Source organism: Dermacentor silvarum, chromosome 8 (assembly GCF_013339745.2).
Source record: "Dermacentor silvarum isolate Dsil-2018 chromosome 8, BIME_Dsil_1.4, whole genome shotgun sequence".
Taxonomy (NCBI): domain Eukaryota; kingdom Metazoa; phylum Arthropoda; class Arachnida; order Ixodida; family Ixodidae; genus Dermacentor; species Dermacentor silvarum.
The window spans coordinates 100,997,742-101,013,845 of record NC_051161.1 but is presented as its reverse complement, the minus strand read 5'-3'; the positions used below and the strand labels follow the sequence as shown (position 1 = coordinate 101,013,845).

General features: G+C 46.5%; 1 long non-coding RNA gene across 1 annotated transcript; it reads left to right on the top strand.

Moving 5' to 3' along the window:
- The first annotated feature begins 706 nt into the window (after window positions 1-706).
- LOC125939754 (uncharacterized) lies at window positions 707-15,221 on the top strand. Its single transcript, XR_007463125.1, has 3 exons — window positions 707-798; window positions 12,203-12,283; window positions 15,080-15,221. It is a non-coding gene; the product is annotated as an uncharacterized LOC125939754 (long non-coding RNA).
- The last annotated feature ends 883 nt before the right edge of the window (window positions 15,222-16,104 follow it).

Here is a 16,104-nt window from a genome sequence, read left to right as displayed (position 1 = left end):
TTTGATATTTGACCGAAATTCTGTCTCGCGTTTACGTGGTGTACTTAACTTCTTCGTTGGTAATCCACCTTCAGGGCAGTGGAATGGCGTGTGATTTTTTTTCTGCATATCGTACCAATATTAAGCCTCGCTTCTTCAATTCTGACTTGAGCTTGGTGTGTTATACTGTTCCATTGTATTAAGAACACTCCAAGAACTGCACCCTTTTTAACGTATTTCGCTTGATTGGGCGTAGGGAACGCTAAATTCTGGATGTAGCTTTTTCATAATTGCAATTCTCGGTTTCGCAAATATGACTAACTTTCCCCACCTTTGCATCATGCGTAGCAATAATGGTTACAGTATATTTTGTACTGCCGCTGTGATTTTTTTTTACATGGCCAAGGCCATTACAGCAAGTTGATAACGGCCTGAAGAACAGACACTACTAAAAGAGCAGCTGTGAATTTACGCTCTGGCCAGTCATTAAGAAGAGCTGGAAAACGCTTTAAAGTATCGGCTTTGTTTGATGCACATATGTGCCTTTTTAGGACCTTGAGATTCCTTCAATACAAACAAAAGTTAAACTTGAATTAGACATCTGCCGTCATGACGAGAGATATAGAGAAGCCAATTTTCTGCCAGTCCGCGCTTCCCTATATGAAGGACAATAAATTTTATCCTGCACTTTGAAACTATTTTCATGCTTGAAAGGAGACAGTTACGGTGATGTTTTCGAACAAGAATTTCTTATTTCCATTATCGCTCGTAGGATTAACTTGCACATTTGCACTGGGCGCTAACAAAGACATTGTGAAGGTAAGGATGTGAATTTCGTAACGTGAGTTGTTCGGTGTTGTAGCGGTTATTCTCCGCTTTAGTAAAACTAATAGCTATAAAAGTGGTATTCTATTTTCTTAAACGTACTTGCTGTGCTAACGTTTGAAATTGTAGTGTGCATAATCGCTTATAGTCAGCGTACTTATCAATTTTAATTGTACTGATCCAGCAGTACCTGCAGGTGGCGCGCCGGCTCAGCGTATCAGTGTCACCAGCAGCTCCCATGGTGTTAGCTTGTGGGCTAGCACGCTGCTTACTTCGCTACGCCAGATGCTTTTCTTTATACCAAACACTTTTGTTTAAAAAACGGACATATCTATGGGGCTGTCATTTTTGCAGATATGCGACGTAGATAGGCGGACATCAGCAGCATAAAAATTCCTGCAATCACTCAGACAATTAACTAAAACAGTTTTTATAACTATGTTTATTACTAATTTTAAGGCACATGTAACTTCATGTGCTTGTAATTTAACTTCATACTTCACTGTTTAATCATAGTGAAGTCATCTGTACTGAGCAGAACGACCTGTGACTTCGGCTGTGGATATGGCCATGTGTGCGTTCACAACCCCTCTGGCCTGCCATGTCAATACAGCCGGGGCACTAAGTGTTGAAAACAACCACAGAACAAGAACCGATCAATATAAATATTTTTCATAGACGCCTCTTGAGACTGAATTCAAATTATAAGAGCCAGCAAAAGGCAGACGTTCACTACTATAGTACGAGAATGTAATACTATTGCAGTGCAATGTAGTGAGCCACCCGCATCATCCTCCATCTATCGCACTTGCAACGCAGGCAATAAAATCTCTTTACGAGGTAAGATGTTAGTGCTAGGAGCATTGTCTTGTAAAGGCAAAAGTGCGCAGTCATGATTGCATTTCGGTGGGGGCGAAATGCGAAAACACCCGTGTACTTAGATTTAGGTGCACGTTAAAGAACCCTAGGTGGTCCAAATTTCCGGAGTCCCCCACTACGGCGTGCCTCATAATCAGAACTGGTTTTGGCACGTAAAACCCCAAAATTTAATTTTTTTAATGATTACATAGTAACAAACTTATTACGAGACATGCCGAAGTGGGGCATTCCGATATAATTTTGACAACTTGAGGTTCTGTAAAATGCATCCAATGTGCGGTGCATGAGTTGCATGAGTTGCGGTGAGAGTTGTAATGTGCGGTGCAATGTTTGGTCCATGAACTTGAAGCTTTCGCCCTTATAAACTGAATCAGTCAAACTCCAAAGCCAACGGCCATGCAATGAACCCAATAAATGCTGAGTGACCCGATGCGATGCATATGTGATTTGATTGCTTGTTTGGGATTGTATTTTTTGAACGTTGAAGTTGAATGAAGACACATTTCATTAAAATGCATAGCAGTTATTTTGGATCATGTAGCCTTTGATTACACGCACACCCTCACAATTTTACGGAGTGTGCGGTTGCCGATACACAGGATCGGACTTACGGGCACGATCGCGCTCGCCCTTACGTTCCCGTATGGCAGCCTCTTCTGCTGCCGTGCGCTGCACCCGCGGCCTACTCATGGTGACGGCCGGGAATGCATTGCGTGACGCGCGTAATGCAATGCAGATTTATACAGTTTGTCTGGGTAGCGTGGCGTTGCAGTTCCCATTCTTCTTATCGATACAACTGCGAATCTACATTGCAGTGTTCCACAATTGTGTGCGCAAATGCGCAAATAGTTACATTGTGTAAGTTGGCTTCTCCGCATTGCGTTTTCGGGGATCACGGACGTATCAGTGAGACATAGAAATCTTCTCAGTCATATTGTCGCTACGTCGGAAACTCGAGGGACAAACAAAACGCACTTGTCGGCAGAGGCAGTAACAAGAACGGACAGCTTTTTAAAACCGCGCGCTAGTCACTGCTTCTTCTTCTTGCACTCTATATTTTTCACCAGTGCCAATATGTCTTGCTACGTCGTTGTGGAGGCTTCCCAGTTCTGAAACCACATGCGCGCGCTGCCTTCTAGTGCGAAATAAGCGTGCCGAAGTTTTTGTTCTGCGCTCCAGTCGTTGACTTTAGCAACCCTCTCATGCTGATCAAGCCAGGTGTCAACGTCTTCAAATGCATCGCCGCCAAATATATCCGGAACGCGAGGGTGCTGAAAAGTCACCTGGGAAAGGCCTGTCGTCATCTGTGAAGGAGCAAGGTTCGTCGATGTAGGAGTTTCCATGCTGGTCAGAGCTGGAACGCTGGTGAATTCGGCCCTCAGGCCTAACAGGCGGCGGCTGAATCGGTGCACTGGTGCAATGACGAGAGGTTGATTCTCGGGACTGCGTGTACGGGTCCTAGTGGTACGACCATGTCTGAGAGCATTGTGCCTATCGTTCGCCGCGAGATAAAGACCGCATCGACGGTTAGGTCACATACGTATGTCCCTAATGGATTTCGACCAATGGTTTCCCACATCCAGTCTGTCGTTCGCGAAGAGCTGGTGTGTTTCTTCCGTTTGCTCCATCAACTGATGGAGCCTTTACTACTGTCCCTGATACACGGAACCAGTACTCCACACGACCTTTTCGTAATCCAATGAAATGGTGAACACCATATTACGCGCCTATTTGTTTGAAATGTCGAAGTGTTGGTTGTATTTCCCGTCACTGCTGGTGATCGACCTAGCTTTTCCAGGTTTCACTAGGCTTGGCTAAGTTTTGCTAGGAAATGCTAAGTGCTGCTAGGCATGGTATTCCGAATCGGCTCGCCGCCGACGCGCAGATCCTCGCTTGGCCGCGCGACTCGCTTCAAGATGAGCGGCTTCTTCTTCGGGTATCCGGATCTTCTTTGGTCGTCCCATGTCAAGGCTACATGTACTCGCCACAGAGTCAACGAGAGTTCTGTGGCCGTCGTGGCGGCTCCGAGCTTTATCTCCCCGGTAACGTCACAGCCAAGCTGCGCCTCCAGTCGCCGGGGCGTAGCAGGTAGAAAACTGCCGAGCCGCCGCCAGAGGCGCCTGCGGCAGTCACGGACACCGCGCGCGTTCGGTGCGAACGCGGGGAAACGGGGAATGCGAACGGCATCGGCAGTAGCTACGTGCGTTGGCTCGTTGGTGCTGCTGCAGTTTCTTATCTCTCGCTCGCATTTTTCTTTCTCTCTCCCGAGCATAGCGCGCCGCGCGCATGCTCTCCTTCCCTCTCTTTAACGTCCCATGTCAAGGCAACATGTGCATGGCACGGAGAGGAGGCGAAGCACACGCCGCTCCGCGAGGTGGTTGCTAGGCAACGCGCACTGACGTCATCGTTCAGCAAGGTTTTTTGTACACGCTCCATGGACTGGCGGTCGGCTTAAACAGCTCTGCAGTTGAAAGATGTTTACCCTGTCCCACGCATCAATGACCCCCTCGACTGCGTTCATGGTGCGAAATATTTTTCGATTCGACCTTCGATCCGGCTACTGGCAGATTGCTGTAGACGACATGGACAACGAGAAAACTGTCTTTGTAACACCGGGCGGCCTATATACCACTTCAAAGGCATGCCTTTTGGCTTGTGTAATGCCCCAGCCACGTTCGAACACATGAAGGACGCACTTCTGCATGGACTCAAGTGGCCCATCTGTGTTTGTTACCTAGATGACGTCATTGTTTTCTCTCCTACGTTTTCACACACCTCGAGCGCCTTTAATTAGTTATTTCTGCGTTCATAAATGCAGGCCTCCAGTTTAATTCGTTAAAATCTCACTTCGGTCATCGCCAAATCACTATGCTTGGCCATCTTGTTGACTTAACCGGTGTGCCCCCAGACCCAAACAAAGTTCGGGCTGTGCCAAACTCTCACGTGCCCTAGAGCGCCAAGAATGTGCGGAGTTTTGTTCCTACTTCCGCCACTTCATGCACAACCTTGCAGATGTACGCCCGACCTTTTGCTGCGCTTCTGAAAGGCGATGCTTCATTGTCCTGGGGCCGAGAACAATAAATCGCATTCGCGAAGCTTATCCCTCGTTTGACATATCGACCTATTTTGGCGCACTTCAACCCATCTACAACTACTGAAGTCCGTACTAACGCCAGTGGTCATGGAATCGGCGCCATTTTGTCTCAGCATCAATGAGGGCACGACGGTGTGATTGCATACGAAAGTGGTTTGCTTTCTGCAGCCGAACTGGACTATTCTATCACCAAGCGAGAGTGCTTTGCACTTGTCTGGTCAGTAGTGATGCAGAACTATCGGTAAATTGACTATCGACAGCATCGAATTTTCTAAACTATGGATAGTGTAAGAAGACTACCGATCGTATTACTATCGATAGTATTATCTATAGTATACTATCGATAGTGTTGCCATCGATAGTGCAGTCGGTGTTACTATCGATAGTACCATCGAAAGTCCTTGTACGTCCTTGTATGTACACCTTTGTAATGATTTACCAATATCACGCGAGCGTCGACCGGACGGCGTGTCAGCGGCCTTGTAGCGGCGAGGGATGGTGGGATTGGCAACTTTATGAGCCGTCGTGCAAGGCAAATTCTAGTTCGAATGTATTCTGCTGCGCTGTTCACTTCAGGAGTGGCCCCCGCCACTACAAAACCACTGAAACGCCATGCGGTCGACACTTGCGTGATATTGTCAAAGAAAATTGCAAGGGTGCACGTATGTACATTCGTGAGCAGACTTGTTTGATCGAAGCGCTGGAGTGGTTTACTGTGGAACAAATCATAGTGCGCAACTGCTGTGTCAAGGGTAACGTGCTCGTTCCTTGCTTTTATGTCTATGCAGCTTCGATTCAGTTCAAGTACTAACCTTGAAACCCAGCAAGCATACGTGCTGAAGTAATAATTCCACTCGAATTCAGCTCAGAAGCAGGCGCGCCGTGCAAACCATGCGTCTCGGGTCACAGTTGCCAGCACAACAAGGGCATCTACGACACTAACACTTTATCCAGCCACTGTCTGTAGGGTATATCTGCAGAGCTCGGTTATGGGTAGACTGCCATAACCAAGAGTCCTGTCACATTTACCACCACCACTACCACCATATACCACCCACTCAGAGAACCAAGTTTATGCTGCAATGAGTTCGCGCGGTTGAATTCATACTATCGATAGTGCTATCGAAATTACTACCGATAGCACTATCTGTAGTTTTTTTTGCAATCAATACTTAGACAGTGACTCAGCTACCGATAGTATCGATAGTACTTCCGATAGTTCTGCATCACTACTGGGCAGTCTCGAAATTTCGCCCTTGTATGGTCTGCCATTTGCAGTCACTACAGGCCGCCACGCCCTGTGCTGGCTTTCTTCCATAAAGGACCCTGCAGGACGACTCGGTCGATCGGCGATGCGCGCGACTTCAGGAATACTCGTAAACTGTGGTCTACAAGTCCCATCGTTTACGAAAAGTTGTCGACTGTCTGTCACGCCATCCTGTCGACCCTCCGGATATTTGTGCAACCGACACTCCTGCTAGTGTTCGTTCGCTGTCTGCTTTCGCTGACCTCGCCCCCGAGCAGCGTCACGATCCCTACATACGTGACGTCATGGACAAGATCACGTCTGCAACGTCCGACCCCTCCCTTCGAATGTTTTTCTCCAGGGGGAGTATTCTGTATGAGTCCACCTAGTGGACTGTCCATTTCGACCGCTGCTGATTGGCTGCAGCTGCACGAGTGAGAAGGAGACTGGATGGGGCCACCTGTATCCTCCTCACTCGTGCAGCTGCGTGTCATCGTGTCCGGCGCCGGTCTATACTGATCCGCCAGACAATGCATCGCTTCTTGCGAGTTATGTCAGCGAGTGATAAAGCCTCCTCTACTCTTTGCTGGTCGACTTCAACTTACTGACGTGCCTTCAGAAGCGTTCTTTCGCTTCGGGTTACACTTTCTTGGACTTTTTCCCACATCTGCTCCCGTCAACAAGCTAATTGCTGTCGCTGCCGACTATGCAACTTGGTATGCAATTGCCAAAGCTCTTCCGACATCCTGCGCAACAGACGTCGCTGAATTCCTTTTGCACGACATCATCCTTCATCACAGCGCTCCTCGTCAACTTCTTACAGACGGCGGCCGGTATTTCCCTCCAGAGTTGTGAACACTTACTCCGTTCCTGTGCCACCAAACACAAACTCACTACTACCTACAATCCGCAGACGAACGGCCTTATTGAGCGCCTTACTCGCACCCTCACAGACATGCTTTGAATGTATCTTCCCGATGCCCACCATAACTTCGTCACATTCGGGCACCGCGACACGGCGATTACTCACTATTTTATCTATTGTACAGCCGTGACCCTATATTGTCTTTGGACACCTTCATGCCCATCGCTCAAGATTCTGCTTCAGAATACGCCCCGGACGTTATTGCCAGCAGAACAGGCACGTGAAGTTGCTCGTCGTCGCCTTTCTATTCCCGAGAACAAGCATAAGAGCACCTATGACAGTCGCCACCGTGACTCCAACTTCCTTCTCGGGGACCTTCTCCTTCTATGGCCTCCAACCCACCGCGTCGGCCTATCGGAAGCGCTAATGTCGCGCTATACGCCGGTTCTTACCGGGTTCTGCTCCAGCTGACAGATCTAACCTATGAAACCGCTCCGGTCACTACTCCCGCTTGCTATGCCCATCCTTCCCGTGACGTCGTACATGCTGGCTGGCTTAAACGCTAGTAGTCTTCGTCACATAAGACACACCAGTACGGTGATTCCAAGCCGGAGGGACAAATGTTACAACGCTAAAAGCCAGGTGTAAGAAGAAGAGCACGGGCTTGGGACTGAAGATGACATGAGGGACCTGCCTGCTCTAGCTGTCCTTTGTAGATAACCTGTAACTAGATTTCCCTGTTTCTTTAATCCTTGTGCACAATATAACTGTCCATCAGTTACTATTTCTTTAGTATTGTCATGCTGCCATTTATTTGTTAACATGCGTTATGCACATATGTTAATTATGTCTTTTCTTGCCACTCGTGCTTTCTTAGCTACTCTTTTTTAACTATTGGCGCTTGTGCACCTCCTACGGTGTAAAAAAACTACTTATCTGTACGCCAGCTCTACTGCGAAATATGTATGGAAGACAGAGCCTGAGACGCAGTGTATTTCCCTGCCATCCTTGTCACACTATGTACATGGGTACACTTCTTTATGAGAAATAAATCAAAAGATGTAAATGAAAACCTCTATATCGAAGATGTGTTTACGCTATAGAACGATGCGATGATTGCTGTTGCATTCCAAACTGGAACACACCACCTTGAGGAGCTTCCGCCTATGTTAACAAACTTACGGCGAAAAAACGTGTCTGCCATATGGGTTACCTGCTGTCGTCAATTTTATGGCTCCATCGGATGATGTAAAGGTACACGACCTCATAAAGTAACCTTAACTGTCTTTGCCGAAATCTGCGTCAACCCCCCCTCCCCCTTTAATCACACAGCTTCGTGGTAGTTATTCAGTCAATGAACAGGTTTCTAAAAAAATGCTTTACAAAGAACGAAAACAAAAAAGCAACACATCATAAGAGGAAGGCACATGGATGCCATTGACCGCTGTTATCCGTCAACCGCAGCTACTCAAAGCACTAAATGAGGAATGAAGCCGACAGCTACTACAGGCACGGATGTCGTACCCGCAAAATGTGCAAATAATTGCATCAACACAGTGAAGCTGATGTCAATTTGCAACTGCCCAAAAATATGCTTTGCATTTTAAACGTCCAAATTATTTAACATTAAATTATGGGGTTTTACGTGCGAAAACCACCATTCGATTATGAGGCATGCCGTAGTGGGGGACTCCGGGATAATTTGGACCACCCGGGGTTCTTTAACGAGCACCTAAATCTAAGTACATGGGGGCTTTCTGTATTTCGCCCCCATCAAAATGATGCTGCTGTGGCCTGGATTTGATCCCACGGCCTCGTGCTCAGCAGCCTAACACCAAAATCGCTGACGAACCACGGCGGGTCCGAATTATTTCGAAGCCATTGTAAAAACATGGTCAACATGGCTGACCCCTCTAGCGGATAGTGAGCTTGGTTAGCTAACTTCTTTAGCTTCTCTTCACAACTATATGTTTGTCTGTGATGTTCTCACAAAATGTATGAAGGTTTCGTTATGAACTGCTACCCACAGAGATTACTATGTATAACGAAGGTGTATTTCATTCTTAATGATCCACTTTAACGTGAATTCATTGATATGTAGAAAATTTTGCCTAGAGTTGTTTGCAACCAATATGTGTCTGGCAGATTTAAAAGTGACTCATAAAGATGCATGTCATATTTTTTTGCGAAGTGACAGCCCAACTGCTATCAATGCCAGCCTAATTTGGAGTGAGGTGTAAGGGCTACTAGTATCATATCAATGGAGCACTTATTTGCACCGACATACTCGCTTCACAATGCGAAATCAACCCTATAGGGCGACGAACTTCCGGATGAGTACCTCCTAATGTGAGCGCAAATCTAAAACAAAGTAGAGTTGCCTTATGATATCGCGGTCTGGAAGTTTCTTTATGAACTCACTGTCTTGAAGTTTAATGTATGTTTTCCCCACATCAATACGTTTGTATACTGTGTATGAAATTTTACGTTTACTGATTAGAACTTTCCACACACACACACACACACACAAATATATATATATATATATATATATATATATATATAAATTCAGACCCTTCCACTGTTGTTAAGAAGGAAGCCAGCGAAGCTGTGACTATGGTTGGTCTGCTATAGTGAATACTGTTATAGTGAATTTATACAGGGTGTTCAAAATTAAGCTTTAGGGAATTTTTAAAAATCGCGTGCGACCGGTAGCATAATTCTTATCCTTGAGCTGGGTTATTCGAAGAGGCGGACATTAGGAGAATTCGAAACACTTATTCAACTAATGAGCAAAATTGTACTAATTAACTTTTATTTAATTACTTTACGACACATATTGCAAATTACGAATTGTAGCTGGTGAGATTGCAAGACGCATTAACTTGAAATAAATTCCCAGGATGACATCAGTTTCGAGGTATTATTTGCCAAAGTGTGGGACGAAACACATGGGCCTTCCAATTACTTTTGTGCTTCAATCTATAAAACAGCATTTTTGTAAAAATGTAAGTGGAACAACAGTGCATCTTTACAGCAAGTTTGATGGCGCATATCTCCAAATTGGTGTCATTCTCGAAATTCATTCCAAGTGGATGCGCCAGACAAGCTCGAATAACCTATCTCAACGATAAGAATTATGCTACCTGCCACAAGCGATTTTTTAAGATTCCGTAAAGCTTCATTTAGAACATCCGGTATATTATCAATGTTGACTATATTGAGCGTCTTCGGCATGTTCGTCAAACAGCAAGGACACCGGCGTCTTGTTTTCGCCCGGTGCGATGGCCAAGCAGTCCGTTTGCTGCGCCAAGTCCACCCCATCGTCATAAACTAGCGTATGATCCACAGCGTCCATAGCCGCGGCACACTGCATGGCATCGTAAGGATCCTGATGTCAGGATCCTCGAAGATGTCGTTAAGCGAGCGTCCGTCCCATAGCGTGTCCAAAGCGCAACTGCAGATAACAAACGCTAGCGCGATCTCTACGTCACGAGACAAAGGGGCACAACGAAGGGTGGGACGTGCCGCCGCCGAGCATCGCTACACTTGCGAAAGAGGCGTCGGCGATGGCGAGGGATATAACAATGCGCCATCCATCATTCATTTTGACACCTGTGCTAAGGCACAAGTGGCGGGAAACCACCACGCACATGGAGTCGAAGTTCTTCACGTCGGTCGGTCTACGGACGCGATCTCCTGGAACCTAGCACTTAACAGCTTCGCTGTAAAAATAATGACGTAGAATCTCCTCAGGGAGTTATCTCAATGTTGCGCAAGCACTTCGTAGTAACGACGTGGTGTTGACACTCAACTGTAATGGTAATCCTAGCACTGCTTAGCGGCTGCGGCCGTCTTGACATCATTACGGTAAATGCAACTGTGCTGCGGCGACCTGAACTGCTGCGGAAGGCGGCGCAACGTGAACTCATGAGGCAAGCAAACTACTGCTGGTGACAGCGCCAGGTGCGCTGATGACGTTCAGATCGGAAGCCACGGCTGCTCCATAGTTCTGACTTACTAAAGTAGTGCCTAGTACGCGCCTGATTGCACACGTCAAGTGGTCACAGAGACGCGCTCGTGCCCCTGCCGCTCAGTCGTCGTCGTCTTCTTCCACAGCTGGCTCCGATGTCGCTGATCATGTCGGCGTTCCTATACTGCCCCTCGCGCTCGTGCCATTGCTCGCGCGCTCGTCGTCGTCTTCTTCCACAGCTATCTGTGGAAGCCATATTTGCAAAACGGTTAGGGTAATCGTTTAAATAATAATACTCAAGCAATTACTTTTATGCAAACAGTTACTAACACTCTAAAATATAAATATTGGAATTTTGACGTTTTCCGTGCTCTATTTGATTGGGACGTACGCCCGTAGTGTGGGACTCCGGATTAACTCCGACCTCCTGGGATTCTTTAACGTGGACGTAAATCTATGTACATGGCCGAACTTGCACCGAAGTGCGGCCGCCGCGGTCGGTAGCTAAACCCTCGACCTCAAGCTCAACATCTCAAAGTCATAGCCACTGCGGTACCTCGGTGGTTGAATACAACCTTTCAGCAATACAAAAGCAAAAGAACATCCCCGTCTGAAGTTCATCGTTACAAAGTGATATCCCGAGAGTTCACCATGAGGCAGAAGGATCTTGTTCAGACATTCCTAGTGGCTAAGTAAAACCGAAGGATACCTCTGTTGACCAGCGAAATATTTGCCGCCAACAGTCGTGGCTCACCTAGAAGGATAGACGTATGCAGCTATGTAAACTGTCGCTGGATTCTCGCCTGCGGGCATTGTGCCCGCAATGTTTCTCGCAGGAAATAATTAAACAACCTACATTGTGTGGGTGTGCATGGCCATAATGATCGATACGCCTGCACATTTTGTAACCTGAATTAAATCAACTGGCCATATTATTCAGAAATGTGGGGTCGATCTTATTTAGCCGTTAGGCTCTAAAGCTCGTGTTTCTGTTTCGTTTTATTTTTTGGTTGAGCGAAGCACCTGTTCAGAGAATTCAGACACTTGTCATGTTCTCGATTTCTTTTTCGACCATAGTGATTTAAAACAGTCGCTTAATGGCAACAATGACTGCATTGGTGCATGAACCTGACATTTGTTTAACTAATGCTGGAATTGAAAATATTGTACAATACATTCGTCATTCCATAAACCTGATGTTTTGTAACCAGCCTTCTCGACAACCTACTGTTGGCTGTGCCTCTTAACAACCACTTGTATCTCTCCCATAATATCGTAAATTAATTTGGCAAAAGTTCGGTTGCAATTTTTTTCTCTTTTTATTTTTCTTCTCGCGGGCAGATCAACCAAGAGTTGGATATACTTCAAGCACCTCGTACGTCAATGCCGGGCCTAAAGTACTGCGTTGACGTCGGATTCCGAGTAAGGGCATACAAAAGTTCTGTCATATTTTGTGCGTGCAGATTCTTCAAAAAATGTGGGCCACTTGCACTAATGGTGCAAGGCTGAAGAAAGTTTTTGCTATGTATTACCATGTCATGCCAAGATTTTACCGAGTTTTGCTATTTATTGCTATGTTATGTTAAGATTTTAACGAAGTTTTGCTACGTGTTGCGATATTATGCCACGATTTTTTTACCAAGTATGTTATGTATCGCCGCCGTTGCATTCGTTCACGAGAATCGGTGCGACGGGCTTCCCGTCGAGTATCTTCTTCCTCGGGGATTACGTACTTCTTCGGCTGACCCATGTGTTTAGGTGGCGCAGAGACGCTAGGCAATATGCCGCCGTCGCGGTGTCACGGAGCTTGTGACGTCATGGCTTTTTTTTTTCTCCGCCTACATGGATGTGGAAGCTTGGCATGTACGGGAAGCGGCGATGTTGCGTGGCGTGGCCGGCCGCAGACATGCCAGGTGGTTGCTAAGTGAGGCATAGTGACGTCAGAGCTATAGGCGCAGTGTGTCGCGGCTAGGAGAAGCGATGCGGAAGTCGGAGCGGTGACGTCACGACACCTGTGCGAATTTCCGCGAAGCCAGGCGCAGCTGGCCAAGGGGTTGGTAGGCAACGCAGTGACGTGATAGCTCGGTGGAGTTTCTGCGAATGATTTGTAGCCAAACCTCGAGCTTAAATAGCTACGCTGTTACAAACAATTTTGTCATTGTAAATGCCAAAAGACAACGGTTTCTCACGGGTTCCTGACATCTTCATGCCAGACATTGTTCAGTGGCCTACTTAACGCAAGCACAGGACAAATTTGCGTTTTGGGAAAAAGAAAGTAGTCAAGTGAAGAGAGGTTTATTTTCGTTTATCAATAAGGGAAGATGCAGTCGCGTAAAACCTGCTACGTACAGAAGCTTTACGGGATGGCTGTCATCGTCCTTCATTTTTTGTCACACTGTCGTCGCGATGCCATCGTGGTCGTTCTATCGTCGTTACTCCGGCTCTGTCTTGCGACTCGCGTCATGCCGGAATCATCGTATCATCGTCATAATTTCAGAAACAACATCGCATTTTCGTCGTCATAACTTCGTCGTACTACTCACATAATTCCATCTTCCTCCCTCCACCATAATCATGCTGTCGTAATTCAAGAGTTATTTTGCCACCATTTTCATGCCAAGGTTGTTACTGCGTCGTCGTGATGCTTCGTATTACAACCGCAGTGAGGCCCTTTTCGTTATACAGCCGTCGTCTTCCCGTCGCCCTCAAGCCTTCGTCGCCAATTGCTATACAACCTTCGTTGTTCCATTGAAGCCAATGTCCGACGAAATGCAGTGGTGTTCCATTTACTATTGTGCTTCAACGCATCCAACAAAATTTTCTTTAAAAATGTAACTGGGAAGCCAACGCATTTCGTAGTACACCTAGAAAATTAATGTCTCGAAACTGGTGCAGTCCTGAGAATCCGTTCAAAGTGGATACGCTTTGCGAACTCAACAGCTATAATTCGCAGATTGAAACATGTGTCGCAAAGTAATTATTGCAAAAGCTAATTAGAGTAAATACGTAATTATTCAGTAAGGTAAGCGGGAAGAGCGAGCAGTATACGCAAGTAATAGTCCATAAGTGCGGGCGTGCGCGTAATCGGCGACCCGGCAGCTTGCCGGTATCGCCTAATAATTCATGTTTTTTCCATATTTTACTCTATGCTTTTTTTTTCCTTACATGGAGTGAATTCGTGACCGCAGACATGGACGTTATCGGCGTTATTCAAGATTTTTCTATTGATACATGCAAGGCAGAGGCTCCGGCGCTTTTCGGGAAGAAACCTCGATGTTTCAAATTGGCAAGTTATTACTTTAGGCAAACTCTGCCATACCTAACGACCGGTTCTTTGAAGCTTGGCCTTCCACAATAGAGTTGCTTCCGTTGCAACCAAATACTGCCTATACATTCATTAAGTGCACATGAAACAAGAAATACCGAGCGACGTGCCCAAAGCAGTTCGAACTGCTTCGCTTCCCTGCCGGATTGGATGGTATACCCAGTAATGGCGGACGCTGTCCCTGAAGACGCCGGAGGTGATGCGCGTGAAAACTTTGTAGAAGTGCTATCCTGTGTGTGAGCTAAAAGCTGACTTGAACATTATGGTGGCTTAGGATGCCTATGTGCTAGTCGACGCTATGCCAAAACTATACGCATTTGAGCTCGACTGCTTCATTTCATTGAACTAGTTTATTATATAAAAAGAGGCAGCTGTTGAGCTAGCTTTGACCTTACTTAAGATTGACTATACCACGCCGTGCAGCGACGCAAAAAGCATACATCTGCTAGCATTCGGCATATGCTTCCAGCGCCGTAAATGGTCTTCCTCCCGACCATATTATACATGCTGTATCATTACTTATCCCTTTCTTTTTTCATACTCTTTTCTCCGACAGTTCCGCAGGTAATCGCGGTTTTCTAGTTCTAAAAGTCGATACGTCTTGTACGGAAAATTTGCTTCGATTTGCCAATTACGATGAGCGCGCTGAAATTAAAAGCTTAAATGTTTTTTTTATTATTTAGCGACTATTCACCACGTATCACCCGTTGTCAGCCCGTGGCCACCGCAAATGACAGCAACCCTCCCAAGGAACCGTCCTTTTGTTTCAAAGTGGCTATTTGTAAACATTACCTAAAGGCTTCGTAGAAATACCCAACATATATGCACGGTGCTCTTTCTCTTAAGGCGTGTCGGTGCTCACGTCTCAAGTAATCATGATATTTTCTTTTCAGTGCACTTTCCGGAAATGCTGCCCACCTTATGGCTGTGCTCCCCCTATATATCGGTGCATAGTACCGTAGCCTCTATTCAATGATACGGAAGTGACGTGTTGAATACGCAACAACGGGCCTCCAAACTTGTGTAATAGACTGTCACAAGAAGTCTGAAAATAAAGTGCAACAAATATGTTCTTTAAAGTGTTCTTTTCCCATCTTTATTAGAAACATGCCCATTCTATTCAATCATTTCTCTCTTTTTTACACTAGAACAGCTTCAATGAGGTTGAATGAATCTACGAGAAAATGTAACTTTAAATCTACTTCATAAGCAGGCAGGGCGATGGTGCCACTGGCGAAGGCAGACGTGCGTCACCCCGACTCCTGTTTCTCTGTTCGACTTGACCAGTTTCCTCCGCCTATCCGTTGCTCTCTTTTGCTTAGTAAGTCTCTGCTGCCCGATGAGCCTACGCCGTTAACCCGGGTCTTTTGCGCAGGTTTTGTCCTTGTTCTTTCTCGTTTGTGAGCTGACCGCCCTAAGCCTAGCGTGATGCTTCGGTCAAGCACGACACCTAGCGGCCGTGTCTGCATCGCGCTAGTGTGGCCGCCCTGTGCCCAGCGAACCTGCTACGCCCTGCACGCTTCAATCCGGCTCTATCCCATACGCATGCTATGACAATGGCTGCGGAATGCACAGACCTTGTTTCGAAATGCGGTGACTTTCCTTCTTTATCTGACGGAAACTAGACCTCGGATGCGACCCAGTCTCTATTGTCATCCGAGCTTTCTAACGGGCCTGCTGTTGCCGACATGAAAGCAGGTTCTTCCATCAAAGGCATCGAACCTCGTGATGACGGGACATCGAGAAATGTCTATTATCGACGTCAAGTGTCTCCGAAAAGACTGCACGCCAAACGAGTGAGTCGGCCCCGCTGCGCCGTTTTGATCAGGCCGCTCAACAAAGTGCACGTGACAGATATTCCGAAGCAGGCACACAGACTTGCCATAGAACAACGCGCTCAATCATCTTTTATTGTAGA